The sequence below is a fragment of the Cydia pomonella genome, chromosome 20 (genome assembly GCF_033807575.1).
Source record: "Cydia pomonella isolate Wapato2018A chromosome 20, ilCydPomo1, whole genome shotgun sequence".
Classification (NCBI taxonomy): Eukaryota; Metazoa; Arthropoda; class Insecta; order Lepidoptera; family Tortricidae; genus Cydia; species Cydia pomonella.
In genome coordinates, this window is record NC_084722.1 from 12608469 (window position 1) to 12628905 (window position 20437).

A 20437-nucleotide genomic window follows, 5' to 3' on the forward strand; every position below is an offset into this window, starting at 1 on the left:
AAAAGGCTACAAAAGCTTTTGTAACATGACCTTTTGTGACATTTGCTTCAAATTTTCTATTAAATTTGTATTATTAAAGGAACATGTAATTTTAGCGTCGTGTACACATGGATTGATGTGTCATGGCGGCTATACATGACTTATCTATTAACTTGCAGTTCAAGGGCAAAAGCTGACAAAACGTCAAACGTTAACATTTTGCACTGTACTCATCAATGTTGACATTTAAATTAGTTGATCTTGCGTAAGTTGAGACCTAATTCTGTTAAGTAAATGGTATGTGCACTATAAAGTTAAATATATATACAGATCATGGAACATAAGGTAAAGAAAAGTCTAAAGGGGTCCATTGATTATCAGTTCGCCGGACGATAACGACCTGTCAGTTATTCGCAAAAGCTGACCATCCAGAATAACTGACAGGCCGATATCGTCCAGCGAACTGTAATCAGTGGGCCTCATAGTAGGTTTATTCGATTTCTAATATTGATTTTCAAAACTAACGTCATATATAAGGGGTTCAAGAATTTTCATCATAAGGAGTTCAAGAAGGAGTTATTTTGCTAGTGGGGATTGCATTAATTCTAAAAAAAACTATGCCATTCCATAATGTTAATAAACCTTTATACTAGGATTCGGTAATGTTTAGTTATTGGCCGAGTATATAAACAGATTAATCCACAAAAGACAAATTCCTCAAAAAATATTAAAAAAAAAAACTCAACAATCATGTTCAACAATGCAACCATATAATTGAAACGAGGAAGCTCGAAACACAAAAATCTAGAACATTTCGTTACAAGTCACGAGGTTAAGCAAGCAAGTCAAAGTTTGGGGCATTGTTGACGTAACAGTTCTCAGACAGTGTGACAGAATTGAGCGGCACCATGCGAAATGTGAGAAACGTTTGAAACATTGCACATCTTATGAAACTTTGACAGGTTAAATTAATTTAAGGTAGCAGGGATGGGGTATCAGTACCACTAAAACTAGGTGCTACAACGTTCAATGTTTAATAGAGAATCACTAGGTATTCGACAACACCATCTGGAGAGACCAGAGAACCCTAATGTCGGTCGAATATGCAAGAGCGATCATAACGATTGCCGATTTTTCGATGTTTGCAGTAAGTCCTAGATCGAGAAAATTCTCTCGAAAACTCGTGTCGAAGGCCAAGATCCACCTTAAGACGAAATTATTCGTAGAGTGGGACCACTCTGGAGAAGGGTGGCAAGAGAGAGAAGATACTGAAAGGAGTTGGAGGAGGCCTTTGCCGACAGGCACACTGAACTAAGAGACTTCATATGATAATTCAAGACTATCAAAAAGAACAATCATGTTCAGAACAAAGGGCTATATAATAATAATAATAATAACTTAGCTGAGTGTCTAAGTAAGTTAATTTCAACATAACATATTACTACACTAACCGGAAGACATAATTTAGTTACTAGCGATTATTATAATTTTTCGCGTTTTATATACTTATCCGTAGGTTTATGCACCTATAACACACTTAAATAACCGTTTGCAGACCCAATTTAATTTCTTTGCAATATTACTACAATGGTCAATTAGTGTCCATGATAGACCAGCGGCTAGAATTGATATAATGGTTACATTTTTCTACCTGGCAGCATGATAATGATAGTGTATGTCACTTTCAACCCCCAGTGTTAATAAGTGACGTCTATTTTAGCGCGTGGAAAACGACAGCCATCATACGCCTGCAGCACATAATACACTTATCACTGTCAAATACCTTCCTGCAATCCATAATCATAACAAACAACAACAAATATAAATAATTTATTATGTATATTGTCAAAAGTGTTATTGAACGAATTACAAAAATGTCCCAGGAACAATCATAATAGGCCATTGTTGACGCACGTATGACGATCAACTATTAAGGTAGACCGAAGTCTGTGGGCGAGAAGCCAGCCCTAACCAAGGGCTATATACTTCCTTCAACTATTTAATAATATTATTTATACGAGTACATAGGAGTCATAGCAGCTTGACGTAAAACAAGTATTTCATACACTTTTTTTATTTCTTTGACACTTGGACAACCTTTATACCTCCAAATCTTTATATTGATATTTTACCGTATTTCATTTATGACCGTAGAACCTATTACATCTCTAAACTGATGTATACTATACGTCTATATAATATTTATTGAATAACAATAACCAAGAACTGAAGGCCTTGTTACATTTGATAACTACTTCAACAATTTTGTAATATTATTATTACAAAGCAGTATGTTACTATTGACGAACACAACTACGTGGTAATCTAAAAACAAAATCAATACATTATAGGTAGTATGCTAAAATAATTGGACATTCTTACAGGCGCCAATTGACTAAGCGACACAGTAAGCTCAAGAAGACTGGTGTTGTGGGTGCTCAGACAACGATATACATACTTAAATACATAGAACACACCCATGACGGCCATAACTAAATATCGGTGCTAGAACAATAATAAATGCCATTCGGGAAACGGGATTCGAACCCAGGACCATCGGCTTCATAGGCAGGGTCACTACCCACTAGGCTAGACTGGTCGTCAATAATTAAATCAAGTACCTATTTCATATATAGCATTTCATTTATAATCATTATTTATTAAAGGTCGAAACTATTTTTTAAACAAAATGTTATGTTTATGATAAATGACAAAGTTTTCAAGCTAATATCTATTCATTTGATGTGTTTTAATCATAGCTATGTCCGACCGTTTGATTTTTTCAATATCATAAGAGTTCCTGTTTTTCGGTTCTAACTTTTATAATAATTAAAAATAAAATACATAAAATTCTAAATATTTTCCATAATGTCAATAGCCAGGGAAGAAAATGAGAACTACGTTTGTATGGAGAATCGATCGTCCCGTTTCCTCTTAAGAGCACTTATGAAAGGCTTTAAAATGATCTTGGACACGCACCGCGGCTACTATAATCACTTCTGTTACCTACACGTATTGCCTTTGCGTAAAAAAACAATAAACGACCATCTCAATGTGATTTTACTTAATGTCATGGCCTACAGACGTTTTAGTTTTTTGCAAGTTAGCCAAATATGCGCGGTTCCTGTTTCTTAAGCAACGAATAATGAACTCGCAGATTACTTACCTACCGACCCTACCCTACCGATCGGGTTCATTTTGGACTATAGATGGATTTTGGACTATAGTTAATTAGTTCGTGTCATTCACGAAGACGCGTGCCTTGACTTGTATTGTCATGTAACATGTAACAAGTCAACCCGATTCTCTAGGTTTAGGTGTAGGCTTAGTTGGTTATTCTAATTACTTAGTTCTGGAGTAACATAGTATGATAAATAACAGACGCAATTACGGAACCAAATAGGTATAAATTATACGACCACTCACTCCATAACAATTGGGGACTCCATAACTAATTTAACATTTTTACTTAATTAAAAAAGTAAATGCTACGCCGCAAGCAGCATAACAGAGTTGCATCCTATCGTTGTCTTCTTCCACGCGTAGTCCCGGCAATTTTACTACTGCTCATGAGAGCCTGGGGTCTGCTTGGCAACTAATTCCTAGAATTAGCGTAGGCACTAGTTTTTACGAAAGTGACTGCCCTCTGACCATCTAAACTAAACTAGCCCTTATTGGGATTAATCCGGTTTCCTCACGATATTTTCCTTCATTGAAAAGCGACTGGTAACAAATGATATTTCGTATATAAGTTTCGAAAAACTCGTTAGTACGGTAGATTATTTTAAGAAACATTTGTATTTGTGTATCAAATCTGAAGGATAGAATAGATTGAAGATAATTCGATTTGTTGTAGTTAAATGATTATTTTGAATGACGTGAAAGTAAGAAAAATTGTCCTAAAAATTGTTAGTGAACGTATTTTTGGAGGGCCTGTATAAAAGAAGGGCATATCTATCCACGAGAATTCGATTTTATATGCGCCATCTACGGAATCTATCGTTGGTAGTCAACAAAGTAAAAGGCACCCAAATGTAGCCCGCGGGCGTCGCAGCTGATGTTATTGTATGACTGTTTTGATTGTGTGTTAGCGCCTATTATGTCAGCGCAATTATAATTAGTCCGGCGCATACGTAAGTTTTCTTTTTAATTTTTAATCCATGTTATCTAGTTCAATATTTGCCGGAGGACGGACGGATGAAAAAAATTGACGGACGTAGTCGCGGGCGAAGGCTAGTTATAATTAATTAGATATAGTCTGTTCAGCTTTTCCGTCAGTAAAAACAGCGGCAAAGTTAAAAACGTAGGGCGAAGGGTAATCGTCCCATAGAAAATTTTAATTCGCGCCTTTTTAACCGCCTTAAAAAAAATGAGGTTCTCAGTTTGACCCGTATTCTACTGACCAAGTTGTTTAACAGACTATAGGTACTTCCTGTTTACACTTAAAAGAATTTATATCAAAACCGAAAGGACCCGTTAAACAACTTTTGAATAGTATTTAACAAAATCTTACGACACGATACGAGCAATTACGCAACCAAATTAAGATAATTATCATGACTTTCACATTGAAAGTGGTGGCAGGATTTCGGAAAAAAAACCGTTGCAATGTTGATATACAGACATATATGTAAGTAGACAGCTCAAATGTTACTTCGCGTGTACTGTACTGTACTGTAAATATGAGTACACGTGGTAAAATACAAGTTTTTTGATCTGACTAGATCCAACCTGTTATTAATGATATCAGAGATAAATAAACATACAAAATATTCATTTAAAAACTTATCTATTTATCCCTCGCCCTTCTCCTTGGTTCTCATACAGTTTATACAATAAATAATGCTGATTTGAATTTCTAATATCTGATTTATCTATTTCGAACGCTCATACTAATTTAGCGCAGCAGGGAGCCATGCTAATAACTTGAAACTTAATTAATATATGGAAATGCCGCCCTTAACGACATCATCCGTCGGTCTGTTGCATCGGTCAATGTGCCTGCTCTATTGGAGCCGACCGGTATATCGAGAAGTGACGGCAAGAGACCTGACGGGATGTCCTTGATTCCGTGGAGTATGGGGCGGGTGCTGGTGTGGGATGCAACTGGCGTGGATACGCTAGCCCCGTCACATCTCCACGGAACCTCGGTAAGGGCGGCAGCTGCTGCGGAGGCGGCTAAAAATGCAAAGGTGGGGAAATACTGCGGTCTCGGTGTCGAATACAGTTTTGTTCCGTTCGGCGTCGAGACCCTGGGTCCGTGGGGTCCTGGCGCTCTGAGTCTCTTTAGAGACCTTTCAAAGAGACTCAAGGACACAACTGGGGACCGGAGAGCTGGCAGTTACCTCGCTCAACGCATCAGTCTGGTAGTTCAGCGGGGTAACGCAGCCAGCATCATCGGGACCTTGCCACAAGGACCGTTTTTAGATTTAGTTTAGTTTAGTGTTTGGACATTGCTACACAAATTGACTAAGCCCCACGGTAAGCTCAAGACGGCTTGTGTTGAGTACCCACAACACAAGCCAATATAATATATAAATACATAGAAAACACCCATAACTCAGGAACAATTATCCGTGCTCATCACACGAATAAATGTCCTTACCGGGATTCGAACCCAGGACCATCGACTTTATAGGCAGGGTCACTACCCAGTAGGCGAGACCGGTCGTCAAAGATAAACCAATAAAATGGTGACGCTGGCTAGCACTTGTCAGTCACACAATGTCAGATATCATTCGTTTCGATTATTCCATTCGCGCCAGGGCTATAACTGCGAAAATCGAAGTTAGTCAATTGCGGGCATTTTTCTCTGTCACTCAGATTACGTCTAAGTGAGAGTAAAAGAGAAAGATCGGATAGGCGGTAGGCCGGTAGCTTTCGTGAATCGACCTGTACATGCGACGTCTATTCAGATAACAAGTCTGTGTGCCGAGATACGTTATTGTTTTTGCGGCATCGAATTATATAAACACGCAGTGTTAATACTCTACTCGAAATAATAACTGAAATCCAATAAATTGCAACGCGATTATCGCGCTTAAATCATATATACTTACGACCTAAACTCACGTGCATTTTCTTGCAAACTTGAGTCGCCCTGGGCTATCGAGTCGGTACAGAATTGTATAAAGATGATTTTTTTTAAATTTCCGTAACGTATAAGGAAGCGCATACGAATGTTTTAACACACTGCTGTTTTATTGTGTGGAGAATGACGAATTTATGCAGGTATGCAAGGATAAGTTATTTTTATTGTCGACATACGATATAATATGGCGGAACTCCTCTATGATCCTCTTTTACTGTCTGATTGCAACTGCTTGGTAAATTTCACCAAATCTACCAACGAATTGCCGTTAAACTTTAAGGGAGACTGAGTTTAAGGGAGACCGAGGTGAATTAAAACATAGGTAAGTTGAAACAACGTAAATTTTGAGACATCTATAACTGTTATCGAGCTGGAAATAACGATCCTCGTCCTACCGTTAGCCTCAATGTGCCTCCTTGTCTTCAGAGCTCAAGACGATTAAATACAGTAAAATTTACATTGTTTCACCCCTGTGTTAACTCACCTCAATCTCCCCTACTGTGTATTACTACATTTACTATGTATGGACTATTTTTATAAATTGAAAAATACACGAAATTCATATACTACAGACTCGAAACTTTTTGAAACTAGGTAATTATTAATATAAAAATGCCCCAAATAAATTTGCGTTTAAGATATCGGTACGGTCTTTCTTTGCTAGTAGTGTGAAGGTTTCCTAGTTTCTATTATTTAGTTTATATATATTGTATGTATTATTTGTATTATTGACCGAAGCGTAGCGTAGTTGACCGAAGCGTAGCGTAGGTCTACGTTTTGACTCGCGCAATCTGCTTTCGTATGTCCGGATGTTCTCCTCTACAGGTCGCAATTCTCAACCGATTCGCGTGAAATTTTGTGACCATATTCTATGATCAAATAGAATTTTTTTGTCGATCCAGTTTTTGGATTTTTTTCAAAATGGCGGAGTCATGGTACGTCGCGCCTAAACAAATAGCCGTATCGATATCATAAGAGTTTCCTCCTTGTGAGACATGGTTACAGAGTGATTTGCGAAAAATTCAGATATTTTAGAACGCTGGTTTAGGGGGTATTTAGATATTTAGGTTTTACTCGAGAATAAGTAGCCTAATTTCACCGTGTCACATATATCCATTTGTGGCTCAATTGGAATACACTAGCTTTACAATTATGAGGTTCCGGGCTCAAATCCCGAACAATGAAATCTTTTTTGTTTTTTTTTTGCATTGTAATTTCCTATTTTTTATTGACTAAGCTTTGTAAGAGGGAGACAGAAGAGGACCCTGGATCTATTCCCTGAATTGTAACATTTTGTATTTTTTTGTATTTAAATTTCGTATTGTTGATCAAGCGAGCACGAAGCGCGAGCAAAGCGTATTCGTTTCAGTTTTATTGTCTGAACTTTTTTTTACAGCCGTTAAAGTTCAAGGAGACGGACAGTTGCCCAGGCGAAAACGGGTTCATGTAAAAAAAAATCTGAGCAGTTTTTGCATTAAGATTATTATAGAGACGTAGTTGTAGATTTGAATATTGATATTATATTAGGACTAGAAGTTTAAACGTAAGTAAATGTATGTTATATTGCTTTAATAAAAGAAAATTATATATCATAGCTCAAAGAGGGAAACGGTTTTCTAACTTATTTCCTGCGTGCAGTCGCCGCAGAAAGTTTCGGTACGGTTCGTGGCATCCTTTTAGAAAATTTTGGTGCATATAGATTACTAAGAGCCAGCGATGCTTGCTATAATCTTGTCTACAAAAATTCAGGCCACAAATTTGCAGGAACACAGTGTTCCGAAGATTTATTATAAATCTTCTGTTGATATTTTAGTCAAGGTATTCGATGTAGCAAAATAATGTTTTAGCGGATTAAATTGCCAAATCCTATAGAGATAAAACACTACAGAGTGAAGCTCTGATGGCCCTTCTTCTGCCAACGAAGATGGAGGTGGTTCTACATTTACCATTCAGGGGATGACCGACTAACTGTGGGCGTTTGGAAACGGGAAAGGGAGTATTTTCTCTTTCCTTCCCATTTTGTAGGCGTTGGCAAAGAGAATTTGAAATGGAGGTGGACCGTCAAACAAAATTTTGTTGCTACAGTAAAATTGCTGCTATATCTTTCGACACATGATAAAAATTGTAGAAAGCCATTTGACTTTCCTTTCCTTGATGATCTTTTTGATCTTTATTCGTTGACTAATATATGATAAAATTGTTAAAGACCTAAAAGTGGCGCCATCTAATATATAAAAGGCCAAATGTTTGACAGCATCGTTTCGAGCAATGGCACCATAACGTTCCAAAAGTTTTAATCATGTGTCCAAAGATGGCAGTAAATTTACGTGTCTACAAAGTTTTCTTAGTTAATAATTAATGAAAATTCATTTTCCGTGCGGACTCTTACGAAAAAGTATCTATAAAAAATTAAGAGCAATTAACATTATTTAGAGGTCGCTATAAATGAAACAATACTGGTATACAAAATAGTATGAAAATAAATTGACCCATCAATAATTCTGCTTTGGAAATATCTTTAAGGGCTCTTTATTCGTTTTATTTATTATTTATAAGTATGCTAAAAAAAATGGCGATCGTTTTTTTTTTTGTTAGGTAACTTTGCATTTTTTTATTTGTATGAGGATATTGCAAATTACAAAATCATAGCGACCACCTAATCATTCGCAAATGAGTTCATATTTGGCACATAGAATACTGTTCTATAAAAATCCTTTCAACTTTTTTCTACATACAAAGTTGGACCATCCTATTCGATAATTATGTTTTTTTGTCAATTTAGTTTTTATAAATTCTTCTAAACAGCGGAGCCATACATTTATTCAGTTTTAAGGGCTCCTCTACACGATGGCCCAGCGTAGGCCAATCTAAGGGACACAGCTATGCGGTGAAATGAGATAGCAATATCACTTGCTCCCTCTAACGCAGTGGTTCCTAACCTTGTCAGTTCCGCCACCCCTATGACTAACTAGGGAACCCGATTTTACCCCTACTCCCAATAAATATCAATATTCTTTCTTACAGGTCTAATTTCTGTTATATTTAATTGAGCTTATTACCTCCGTAAAAGACCAGATTTACCACTACGGGGGTAATTACCCCCAAGTTAGGAAACGCTGCTCTAACGCATAAATGCGCCCCTGGGACTTGCCTACGCTGGGCCATCGTGTAGAGGAGCCATCAGCTATGCTCGCGAGGTCTACAGCTCACAGAGCTACTAGTGTATATATGTATTTTGTTGCTTATGTATGTTGAATCTTAGGTAAGCTTTTGTGTTATTTTTTTAATAGTAGGTACCTAGTAATAGCTAATAACACCGCCCACAATCTCTCTGCTTTACCTTAAGGTTGACTGGTAGAGAATGCCTTTTGGCATTAAGTCCGCCTTTTGTACGATAAGTTTTCTTTTGTCCAATAAAGTTTAAATAAATAAATAAATATGCAAACAATTATAAAATGCATTTTCTGTCACTCTCTACGATAGGTAATAATCCTAGCGAACCTATCGAAAAGATTATAATACCTTTAAGATGCGAAAACACGGTCCTGCACGGCACGGAGTACAAACCTATAACTACAAGTCCTCAATCACGTTATACTTAAAGAAATGGTAGGCAGGTAAGAATACGTATCAGGATTGAATTTTGAATAATATCAGAATTAAAGATTTATGATTATTTCGACCACCTTTAAGCCATCATTTCTCCATTTTGAAAACAAAATGGCATGTATTAAACTGAAATATGCTGCAAGAAAGCTATATTCGTCCGCTGATTAATGAACAGCCGTACAAGGGAACGGTAAAATAATTAAAATGGGCCAATAATTCTGCAATTGCATTGAATCGGACTCGAGCGTCGTAAATCTTCGGTATCATAAGACCAATGCAATGTCTCGGGCAAAGAGATATTAAAAAGAAAAAAATAGCCTTTAAATCGAGTTTAAAGAAAAATGATTTAGATAAAGATAAAAGGATTTTTTTTAATACCACGTTGGTGACAAACAAGCATACGGCTCGCCTGATGGTAAGCAGTTACCGTAGCCTATAGACGCCTGCAACTCCAGAGGTGTTACATGCGCAATGCCGAGCCTTTAAAAACCTGTACACTCCTTTTTTGAAGAACCCCATACTGTATACCCTTGGGAAAACCTCGGCAGGATGCTCATTCCACAGCCGGAGCGTCCGCGGGAAGAAATTCCTCTTAAGCCGCGCAGTGCGCGACCATTTATTTAGGCTAGGGTATGAGGATGAACACCCTGCCGACGGCGAGCGGAGCGGTGCACAGTGATAGAAAGTGGCCGTTGGCGTCATGTCAAACAATTTATTTCTTGACAATCACAAAACATGTATGAACATGTACAGACATCAAAAGCAGAGAAACAGAGCATTAAGTGCGCATCACGAAATGGACCCCACCCGGCAGAAAGTTATGAATTTTACGAGTGTGTAATTTTCTTTAGCACGCTCTGCCGTCTAAACACGTCAGGGTCAAGACACATTCGGTTCGGTTTCACGAGTGTGTAATTTTCTTTAGCACGCTCTGCCATGCCGTCTAAACACGTCAGGGCCCATTCGGTTCAGTTTTACGAGTGTGTAATTTTCTTTAGCACGCTCTGCGGTCTAAACACGTCAGGGCCCATTCGGTTTTGGTTTTACGAGTGTGTAATTTTCTTTAGCACGCTCTGCCGTCTAAACACGTCAGGGTCAGGGCACATTCGGTTCGGTTTCACGAGTGTGTAATTTTCTTTAGCACGCTCTGCCGTCTAAACACATCACGATCAAAACTGAAGAATAACAAACTCAAAATATCAATTTATTTATTTATTTATGTACATGCTTTTTCATCTCGGAATAAATATATAGATTGTATTTAACAATGAACTACCTAAGTTCTTTCAGGTGCTTTAAATATAATATTAACCTAAATACCTATAAACCTTTTACTTGTCTTTTCTTTAACTTGCATTTATATCTATTTATTAAACAATTGAATGTAATAAAAGTTTATTCATTTTTATCTAAGGAAAATTTCATAAATTATCTGTTTAAAATCAACATCAACAGACTTTAAGAGACCACTTTTATGTTGTGCTTAAAAATAGTACCTACATTAGTTGATAACAACTGATAAAATATCACGATATGACCCCTTAACATTAAGAACCAAAGTTTACGTCTTGTTAGTGATGGACAGTTACCAAACTTTGCCATACGTTACCTATACATGTGCATACACCTGACGTGAACTCTTGCGTAAATTTAAAATATTCGCCATTTGACTGACATTCACGTCTAAATAAACGTTTATTTGAAACAATAAAAATTGCAAATATTCCAAGAAAAATAAATATGAGAAGAAATGTGAGAAATACAGACTTGAATCTTAATGATGCGTTAATTGTAAGTCTAATAATATACACAAAACACTTGCGTTATTCTAGATACTGACAGATAAAACAAAGTCACTCTGATAACATGAGAACGCAACTCATGCTGGACGGTTTGGAACATTACTATTCAAATGGTGTAGAGCTTCACCAAGGAATAATTTTATAAAATGCAGCCCCTTAGAGGTAATAATGGGGTCACACATACAGGTAACAATTCTACTTATACTAGTAGATACAAGAATTCGAAATAAAAAAGAACTACGTACGTACTGAAATCGGACATGGGGGCTTTAAATTATCGTTAAGTTCAAACACACCGTACATTGTAATGTAAGGTACATTCCCACCCCGAATGTCCTGAGTACAAAACCTTCTTGTTCTTGAAATTGAAGTCGGTACATGACGCTCACAGCCGTGTAAGTTGATCAGGGGCAGATTTTTGAATTTCGATCGCTCGATTTAGTGTTTCCCCTTAGTATTTTTATTATTTCCGTCAGTAGAAAAAAGTGGCAAGTTTTAAAAAATTTAGGCGCGAAGGGTGCAAGGTTTTCATAGCAAATATGAATTTCGCGCCTTTTTCTACAGATAAACTTTTTTGACCGGCTTTGTCTCCACACAAGACATTTAAATTCTACTACTAGAATCGAAAACGAGTGGTCTACTAGATTCTCAATTTCTATCGCTCGTATTTCAAAATTGGCATTTCGCTGTTTTCTACAGATTATCAAGTGACATCTTTCGATCGTGCAATACCAATACAACAAAAAACCTTGCATATACAATGTATTTGTTGTCATGTGTCTTACGGCTCGATTCGAAGAATGAAATACGATAACGATAAGTTCTGGTTTAAATAAGTTCTCATTTAGATATCGTTTGTATATGTCGTATAATTGATAGATGCAGCTAGATTCGGGCAACCAATGTCAATTTGACGTTAGAAATATCGTAGATGGATCTTAGGATCACAGCGGAATCGAAATAAACGTCAATTTAGACATGTCGTTTAGTTATCGATCTTTTAAAGAACTTTCCAAGATCTTAAACGTGTCTTAATCATTCTTCGACCTTCGGGCCGTTAGAAAGACACTTGATGAAAGAGCGTCAGCCGTTCTCTGAGATTCCGGAAATCCTGAACTTTCATTTCTGCGAAGAGGCGGCCGCGGGCGCAGGGCGATGCCACTTTCCTCTGATTATTGTCAGGAGCTGAACTCTGAACCACGCGCGGGTTTCTACCAAGTATCTTGTTACTACTACGGGTAATTTGATGGTTCATATTTGTCGGTAGTTAAAGTCAACTGGCATTAATAAAATAAAATAAATAAATATATTAGGACATTATTACACAAATTGACTAAATCCCACAGTAAGCTCAATAAGGCTTGTGTTGAGGGTACTTAGACGACGATATATATAATATATAAATATTTGCAATGTATTTCTAATTTAAAACTGTTTATTCAACTATTCGTATACAAAAACAAGACAAATTACATAATATAACAAAAACAAAGAAGATATATCTGAACAAAACTACAAATATTTATAAATACTTAAATACATAGAAAACACCCATGACTCGGGAACAAATATCCATGCTCATCACACGAATAAATGCCCTTACCAGGATTTGAAACCGGGACCGTCGGCATCGTACGCAGGGTCACTATCCACTAGGCTAGACCGGTCGTCAAAACTCATGATGCATTAAAACTGATGATGGAAATATGACTGTTGAACCTGGAGATCACTTTCTTTGATATATTAATTCAATAATAAACCAAAAATGGCAGTCAATCAAAATATGAATGGCAGTGAACCAAAATAGCAAGTATAATATACAATTTATTAACAGAATAGGAAACTATTTTAGCGGCGCAATTCTAAGATAGTTTCAACTATTTCTGCATTTTAATATTTTATTTAAGTATACAGGTCCACATTGCAGTACCCCTAGTGTAAATTTTATCGACATCATAACGTGACGAACGCGTTTGCGTTAAGTCTCATTTTGTATAGGATTTTGAGTTTCCAAAACGTCCCGCTTGGCGCGCTCTTTCTAAATCCAATACAAAATGAGACTAAACGCAAACGCGTACGTCACGTTTCAAAATCGAATTTATTTACACTAGGGGTACTGGTATAATTCTACACTTTTATGAATTAACTAGGTAGTTACTTATTATTTTAATTTTCCTATTCCATCTCATTTATCTTTCTTGGAAAAAACGCCAACTACTCTAAATATGATGGATGAATATATATTCACGTGATAAAATAACCGTGACTTTAAAAATCGTGCTATTGAAAATGAAAATGAAAATGACGGACAGTGGTCTTTATCACGCTGACACAGACAATAACGAACAGCATTCCCATACAAAATACATATTTTAATTTCCTACTTCTGGATATTCAGTGTAGTCGCCTCAAAGTCGATTAAAAAGCTCCGGCACGCCGCAGTCGCACGCGCACGAAAGTGAAAGGGCGGCGCATCGTTACATTACGGCACCGGCGCTTTGATCTTCGATCCCAGCTCCGGTCAGCCAGATGTCATTACCATCCACACCGTCAACTCATCCTGAACCTTATTACAACCTAGCAAGGTCCACCAATAGCCAGCTATTTTTGTTATGGTCAACACGGTTACCTGATCTTAAACCATATTACAACGTGATAAAGTCTACCGATGGGCACGTATTTTTGTCGTTCGTACATGTGATAAGCCTGTGCTGACAACTCGGCACTTACCATGTAATTATGAACCATATTTGCTGGGCATTAATTTTTAGAGCCTGAGATTAACTCAGTAGGGTTATGTCATCAAGAAAACCGATTGCTTATTACTTATTTATTTATACATACGTTTGTATACGTACAAGTCTACTGTTGCCATCAGATATAATCGGAGCGGCCGGTGCTCAAAAATACCTGTTAATAGAGGCGTGTTCAGATATTTGTGAGCACCTTGGCCGCGCCGATATATCTGATGGCAATTGTACATAGGCTACGTCACTGTGGGATTCAAGGGATACCTATATTATAGAGATGTATCTAACGCCACTGTGGTGCTACATTACAAGCCGTTCAGTTTTACAAACGGTACGTACAGTCGGCATCAATAGTAGCGGATGAAACAACGCGCCAAAATTATCTGATATTCCGGATAACTTTCCAAAATATAGATGAATCTCTAAAATTTACATTCAAAAGTACATCTTTTACCGTCTTAATTGTTCTACATATAGAACCACCACATTTTGTTAAGCTGTTTCAGAATGGTAGATACTTTTAAAACCTTGTTTGATCCGCTACTTTTGATGCTGACTGTACGAGTATAGTCGAGATTTTACAATTTTAGAAATTTTACCTGCTGTCTATTGATGTCCCGACGGAAAGTTTCCAAATATGCAATTTTCTTATGAAAAACTTTTTTTATATTCAAAATGGATGCTTCCTTTAATTCTTATGATTTTTCAAAAAATCCCGAAGTTTTCCATATGTACTGCTATTTTATCCTTATCTTTATGCTCTACTATGAGTATTTCGCTCCTACACTCACATAAAGTCATTATTTCAGAAACATACACATAATTATAATTAAACATGTTCACGAAGAGAGCCTGCATGCGGCGCACCGCAGGATGCATTGCACAGTACAATATGCTTGCTCGCAATTACTCCACTTAACCATTTCACTAGCCTGTGGGTTACTACGATTTCAAAACGAGAGAATGTAGTTTCTAACCCCCTTATTCATAAAAGCTTACAAGCCTTAATTAGTTAATTTATATTTTTATCCCCTGCTTACAAATATTTAAGTCGAAATGACAGATTAAAGACCAGACCAGACGGGGTCAATTTTCGCTCAATCTGATTAAATTGCCTGATCAAATCAGGTGGTGCGGACTCGAAAATGAAATTGGCTTACTTGATAATAGTTTTAGATTTTGACCGAGCAAATGGAGCTGCAAAGTTGCAGACGCATCAATGCCAATTTTCGACGCTATTATGCGCGTTTAGGGGGACTTTTCATTTCGAGTGCTCGAAACTCACCATAAATCTAAAATTGGTGATTAAATTGTGTACGTGTGGTCATTAGATGAGATTGGCGCCAATTTTTTTCTATTTATTTATTTATGTCGTCGCTTAGTGCCCATAGTAGAGCTTTGCTCAGTTTAGGGCTTAAAATATATATTTTTTATTATCAGAAACTTAAAAAAGAACTAAAATGCTGTCGCTAGCAGATCCTAGTCGGATATAACTCACAGTTCAAGTTCCCGTCAAAGTTGTAGGTGCTATCCGGCGGCCATTAAACTTGCTATACGATGTTTACGAGGCGGCGGCACGCTAGGCGCTATCTTATTGAATCGTATGCTTTAGATTGTGAAGTGTCTACCGTTTGTGAGCTTAGGGTTGTACTGTGAGTTTGTAAGCTCAAATAAAAGCGAACAATGTCGGCATAAAAAATAAAGAAAAAAAGAATAAAGATAAAAAATTTAATTCGCGATACAACCGTTTTTAATATGTGTTCAAAACGCGAAAGTTTCAAATGTTATAATGACGAATGTTTGAGAAAATATATTATTTAAGGCCAATGGTATACGAATAACATAACAAGCACACACTCAAAATAATATGTTTATTGTTAACATGAACCTAAATACGCAAAAGACGTAAAAGAGACAGCATAATTAAAATAATACCTAAGTAAAACAGAGAGGACTAGTGTTTGTCACTTGCGCGTTATAGTTAAAATCCAACGACTAAGAAAGAGCAAAGTTAAGTGCAGTTGTCTTTGGCGGTCAAAAGGTTAAAAAGTGTTAGTTCTGAAATTTTCTTAATGACAATACCTAGTACCTACACTGTATTTAAATAAATATCTCGATAGATTTCGATTGCAGATGACCATAACCCGGACAGACGGGGGCAATTCAGGGTTTGACAATAGTGCAAACGCAAATGAACGTTGAAAATCAAGCAGATATGTCTGCAAATTAACTAAATAATAATGTTACATAATAATGCAGACATATCTGCTTGATTTTCAACTTTAATTTGCCTTTGCACTATTATCAAACCTAAATTGCCTCCATCTGTCCGGGGTATGCAGATGACTTTGTAGATAACAGCATAAGTAACGTAAGTGGTTTAAACTTATTCCCAACACTATTAGGAAACTTTTATGGCGGCTATCATTGAAAAGTTTCCAAATCGAAAAGGTCTATCATGAAAACTTGAACGTTAATTTCGAGAAGCGAGCAAATTATCTCACATTCGATTCACACGCGAACAGTTGAAAACTCGACTGAAAATTAGGGTCTAAACTTATCAGAGAAACTGAAAGCAATTATTACGGAATTGTCAATCATTATGATATACGTTCAGTTTGAATTCATATGTAGAGGTGGCAAACACAATGAAAAAAATAATTTCCTAACCGAAGTCATTGTGTAATTTAAAAAATAACTTAAGTATGTACTTACCTAATAAAGAAAACAGATTTCATTGTTACAAATAGACCTCTTGGCCGGTGTACCTAACACATAGTTTGTAAATCCCAATTTATGTGTAAGCAAGTAGTATAACAAAATATTACAGTACATATGGTGTTACTTTCTCGCACGTGAGCGGGAATGAGCAGTTTCCGCGCATATGTCGAAGCTATTAAGAGCCATATGTACTGTAAAACTGTTTACGATACACGTGCGAGTAGTTAATTCGCAACTCGTGTTGATTTAAAACATCACTTGAATTTTTCACCACTCGTTGTGAATTTCCAATTTTCTGCACTTGTATCGTAAATAACCATTGTTACTGTTATGCAAATATTCCTTTCAGTGCAAGCCCGTTAATTAACCATTTATTAAAATAAGATAGGTATTACCGTATTAGAATAAGACTGTCAGAAATTAGAAATTTACCTTAGAAGACATTTAAATATATGGGCGTCAAAATATATGAAGATGTTGTAACTTATAAAATATACATCAATTTAATTATATTATTTAATTTTTATTCTGAATAAGAAAACCTTAAGGACCGAATGCGGATTAAGAGCTGACAGGCATTCTCTACAAGTGAACCTTCAGGCAAAGCAAAGACCAAAGAGATTATTGTTATCAGAGGGTCACATCAAGGTCTCTATAATTCGTTTTTTTAGCATTAGAAAGAAGGTACGATAAGCGATTTTGATTGATGTGTCTTTTTATTGAAAAATACTTTCGAAAAAATAAGTCACGGCAAATATGTAACAATTATTTAATTCTATTGCTTTCATAAGTAATAGTATTACCAAAAGGGTAAAACGGGACCCTATTGCTAAGACTCCGCTGTCCGTCCGTCTGTCTGTCTGTCACCAGGATGTATCTTATGAACCGTGAGTTAGACAGTTGAAATTTTCACAGATAATGTATTTCTGTGGCCGCTATAACACCAAATACTAAAAAACAGAATAAAATAAATATTTAAGGGGGCTTCCATACAACAGACATGATTTTTTTTGCCAATTTTATAGATAATGATACGCAACCCTTCGTAGGCGAATCCGACTCGCACTTGGCCGGTTTTAAAAAAAAGCGTTCTTCAATAAAATGACATGTCAAGATTGTTTACCTATTTTCTAATGCTAAAAAACGAACTATAAATGCAGGTTGTTAGGTGCCTGAGGGCTTACCGCGAACCACGTTCGACGTGTTGCCTCCCTGTCATGCTTACGTACAAATTTACAAGTGCAACAGAGAGGCAACACGTCAAACGTGGTTAGCGGTAGGCCCTCTGTATTTGTCAGTAATTTTGTTATAAAACGACTAAAACTCAATCTGAATTGAATTGCATCAAGATAACCCTAGTTAGACTAAGTGGTCCTTACATTACCTTCTATCACGTAAGATTAGGACGCACTTCCGCGAGAACGCACCATCACGCCAAATCCCATAGCCAAGCAATTTGATAACTAGTTGGAACTGGGAACCGCTGCGATATATGAAATGACGTCACGTGTCAACTCTATCAGAAACGGTACACTTCGATTCTTGGTGTTAGAGCTAAAATGAGACTTAAGAGCTTTAATATACAGGTGATTTCTGAAAACATAACGTCAATAAGAGATATAAGATCAAAGAAAGCGATCTGATGCTATTGAAACAACGTTCCGAAAAGGTCGATGGACTTTGTGTTATTGATATAAAGTAGAATACTTAAGTATTATTTATTATTTATGAATGCACAGGCAGCTTATAGCTGATACGTGCACATCAATGTCCTGCACTTGTGTTGTGCAACATTTATAAAATGTTTGTCGAGTCTATTTTTAAAAGAGTTCACTGATTTCGGATTCGGGCAAACTGTTCCACACTTTCAATACGCGGTTAGACAGGAAGTGTCGTCTAGGGTTGCTACTACTCGGCGTCCGTGTCAGCTTCAGAGAATGTCCTCTCAGTCTGTCACACATATTCCGAGTGAAAATATCACTCAATGCGGGTACGTTGTAGTGTCCTATAAGTATTTTGTATGTTTCTATTAAGTCATCGCGTTGCCTTCGCTGCTCTAGTGTTGTCAAGTATGTTGGATATGTGCGAAGTTTGTAGTGGAGGAACTGCAAGCAATGACAATGAATAGCGTGGGAAAAATATTAGCTTTCATGTACTATTTGGGTGAATCAACTTTTTTTGTTTTGTTATCCTGTCCCGTTGTCCAAGGGACAACAGTGGCACAGTTTGTTTGAAGAGACGTTGTATGCCGTTCTGTTAATATGCTTAGTAGGGGGCCCATTATGGACATTGGTTATAACGACCACAAAAACGCAAGTTTAATACATTTAAGTACCATAAAATCAGTAATTCAATGAACTTTTGTCCCCTGGACAACTAATCGTAACCGTGGCAACGAGTGACGCTAAAAAGTTGATTCTCCCATTTACATACTATTGGACAGATGTTTAATGTCAGAAATTTAATGCGTCCCATATCCACCCGCATGGACGGGAACTTGCGGCCGTATTCGAACAATGCTTCTTAAGATGTCACAGCGATACGATACCGATTTCACAGTGTCAAATTTTTTGGTTGAAAAAATGACACTTGTGACAGTGACAGATGGTTATCGTATCGTGGTGACATCGTAGAGCATTGTTCGAATACGGCCGTCGGTCAAACACAGATCGAATAGTTATTTTAGAAAAATATAGTTGCAATTACGTTTAATAATTTTAAATTGTTTAAGTTTCGGTGGGTTCCCTCGATCCCCTCCTTTAGTTTATATAAGCATAACTGTCTACAAACATTAAACTGAAGGCATGTGTAAGTACTGCAGCATTATAAAGTGAAGTTCAATAGAAATTGCAAATAAAATAAACAAACCATTTTACCTTCATTATCCTTTTATACGTTTGTATTTTTTTTGTACAATAAAGATTAAATAAATGAATAAATAAATAATTATTAATATTTCAGAGAAAATTACACCGTAAAAATGTTAGGTTATATGTCAAATGCTAACAAAATCTGTCATGTTTGCTTACATTATTCGCAATTTCTATTGAACTCCATTTAAGTATTGGTACCAGGATACTTAAGTATTGTTAAAAGTATGAAATACTTCTGGTTTACTGGATATTTGTGAATGACATAATAGTTGAGATTGAGACAGATGGGCTTGCCTTAAAAAATGGACATAACAAGGTGATTGACCAATGGTTATGTATTTGCGTAGGTAACATTTATAGACGAGACCGTGACATCTGTATCAAACATTTTAAAGAGTAACATATGGATGTAACTATAAATATAAAACTGAATCGCCAGTATCAAAATAATGAGCTGACGGCTTCCTCGCACAACGTATCAGTATTGCGATAGAACGAGGAAATGCCGCCAGCATCCTTGGTACAATGCCTCAAGGGCCTATTTTAGATATAAGCTAGTTATAGTAATCATCTGTATATATCCATTATGTATATTGTTATTGTCAATAAATA

General features: G+C 36.6%; 1 protein-coding gene across 2 annotated transcripts in view; it reads right to left on the bottom strand.

Moving 5' to 3' along the window:
- LOC133529023 (uncharacterized) overlaps positions 1 to 20437 on the bottom strand; it is a 162267-nt gene that overhangs the window by 87171 nt on the left and 54659 nt on the right. The window lies entirely within an intron of this gene.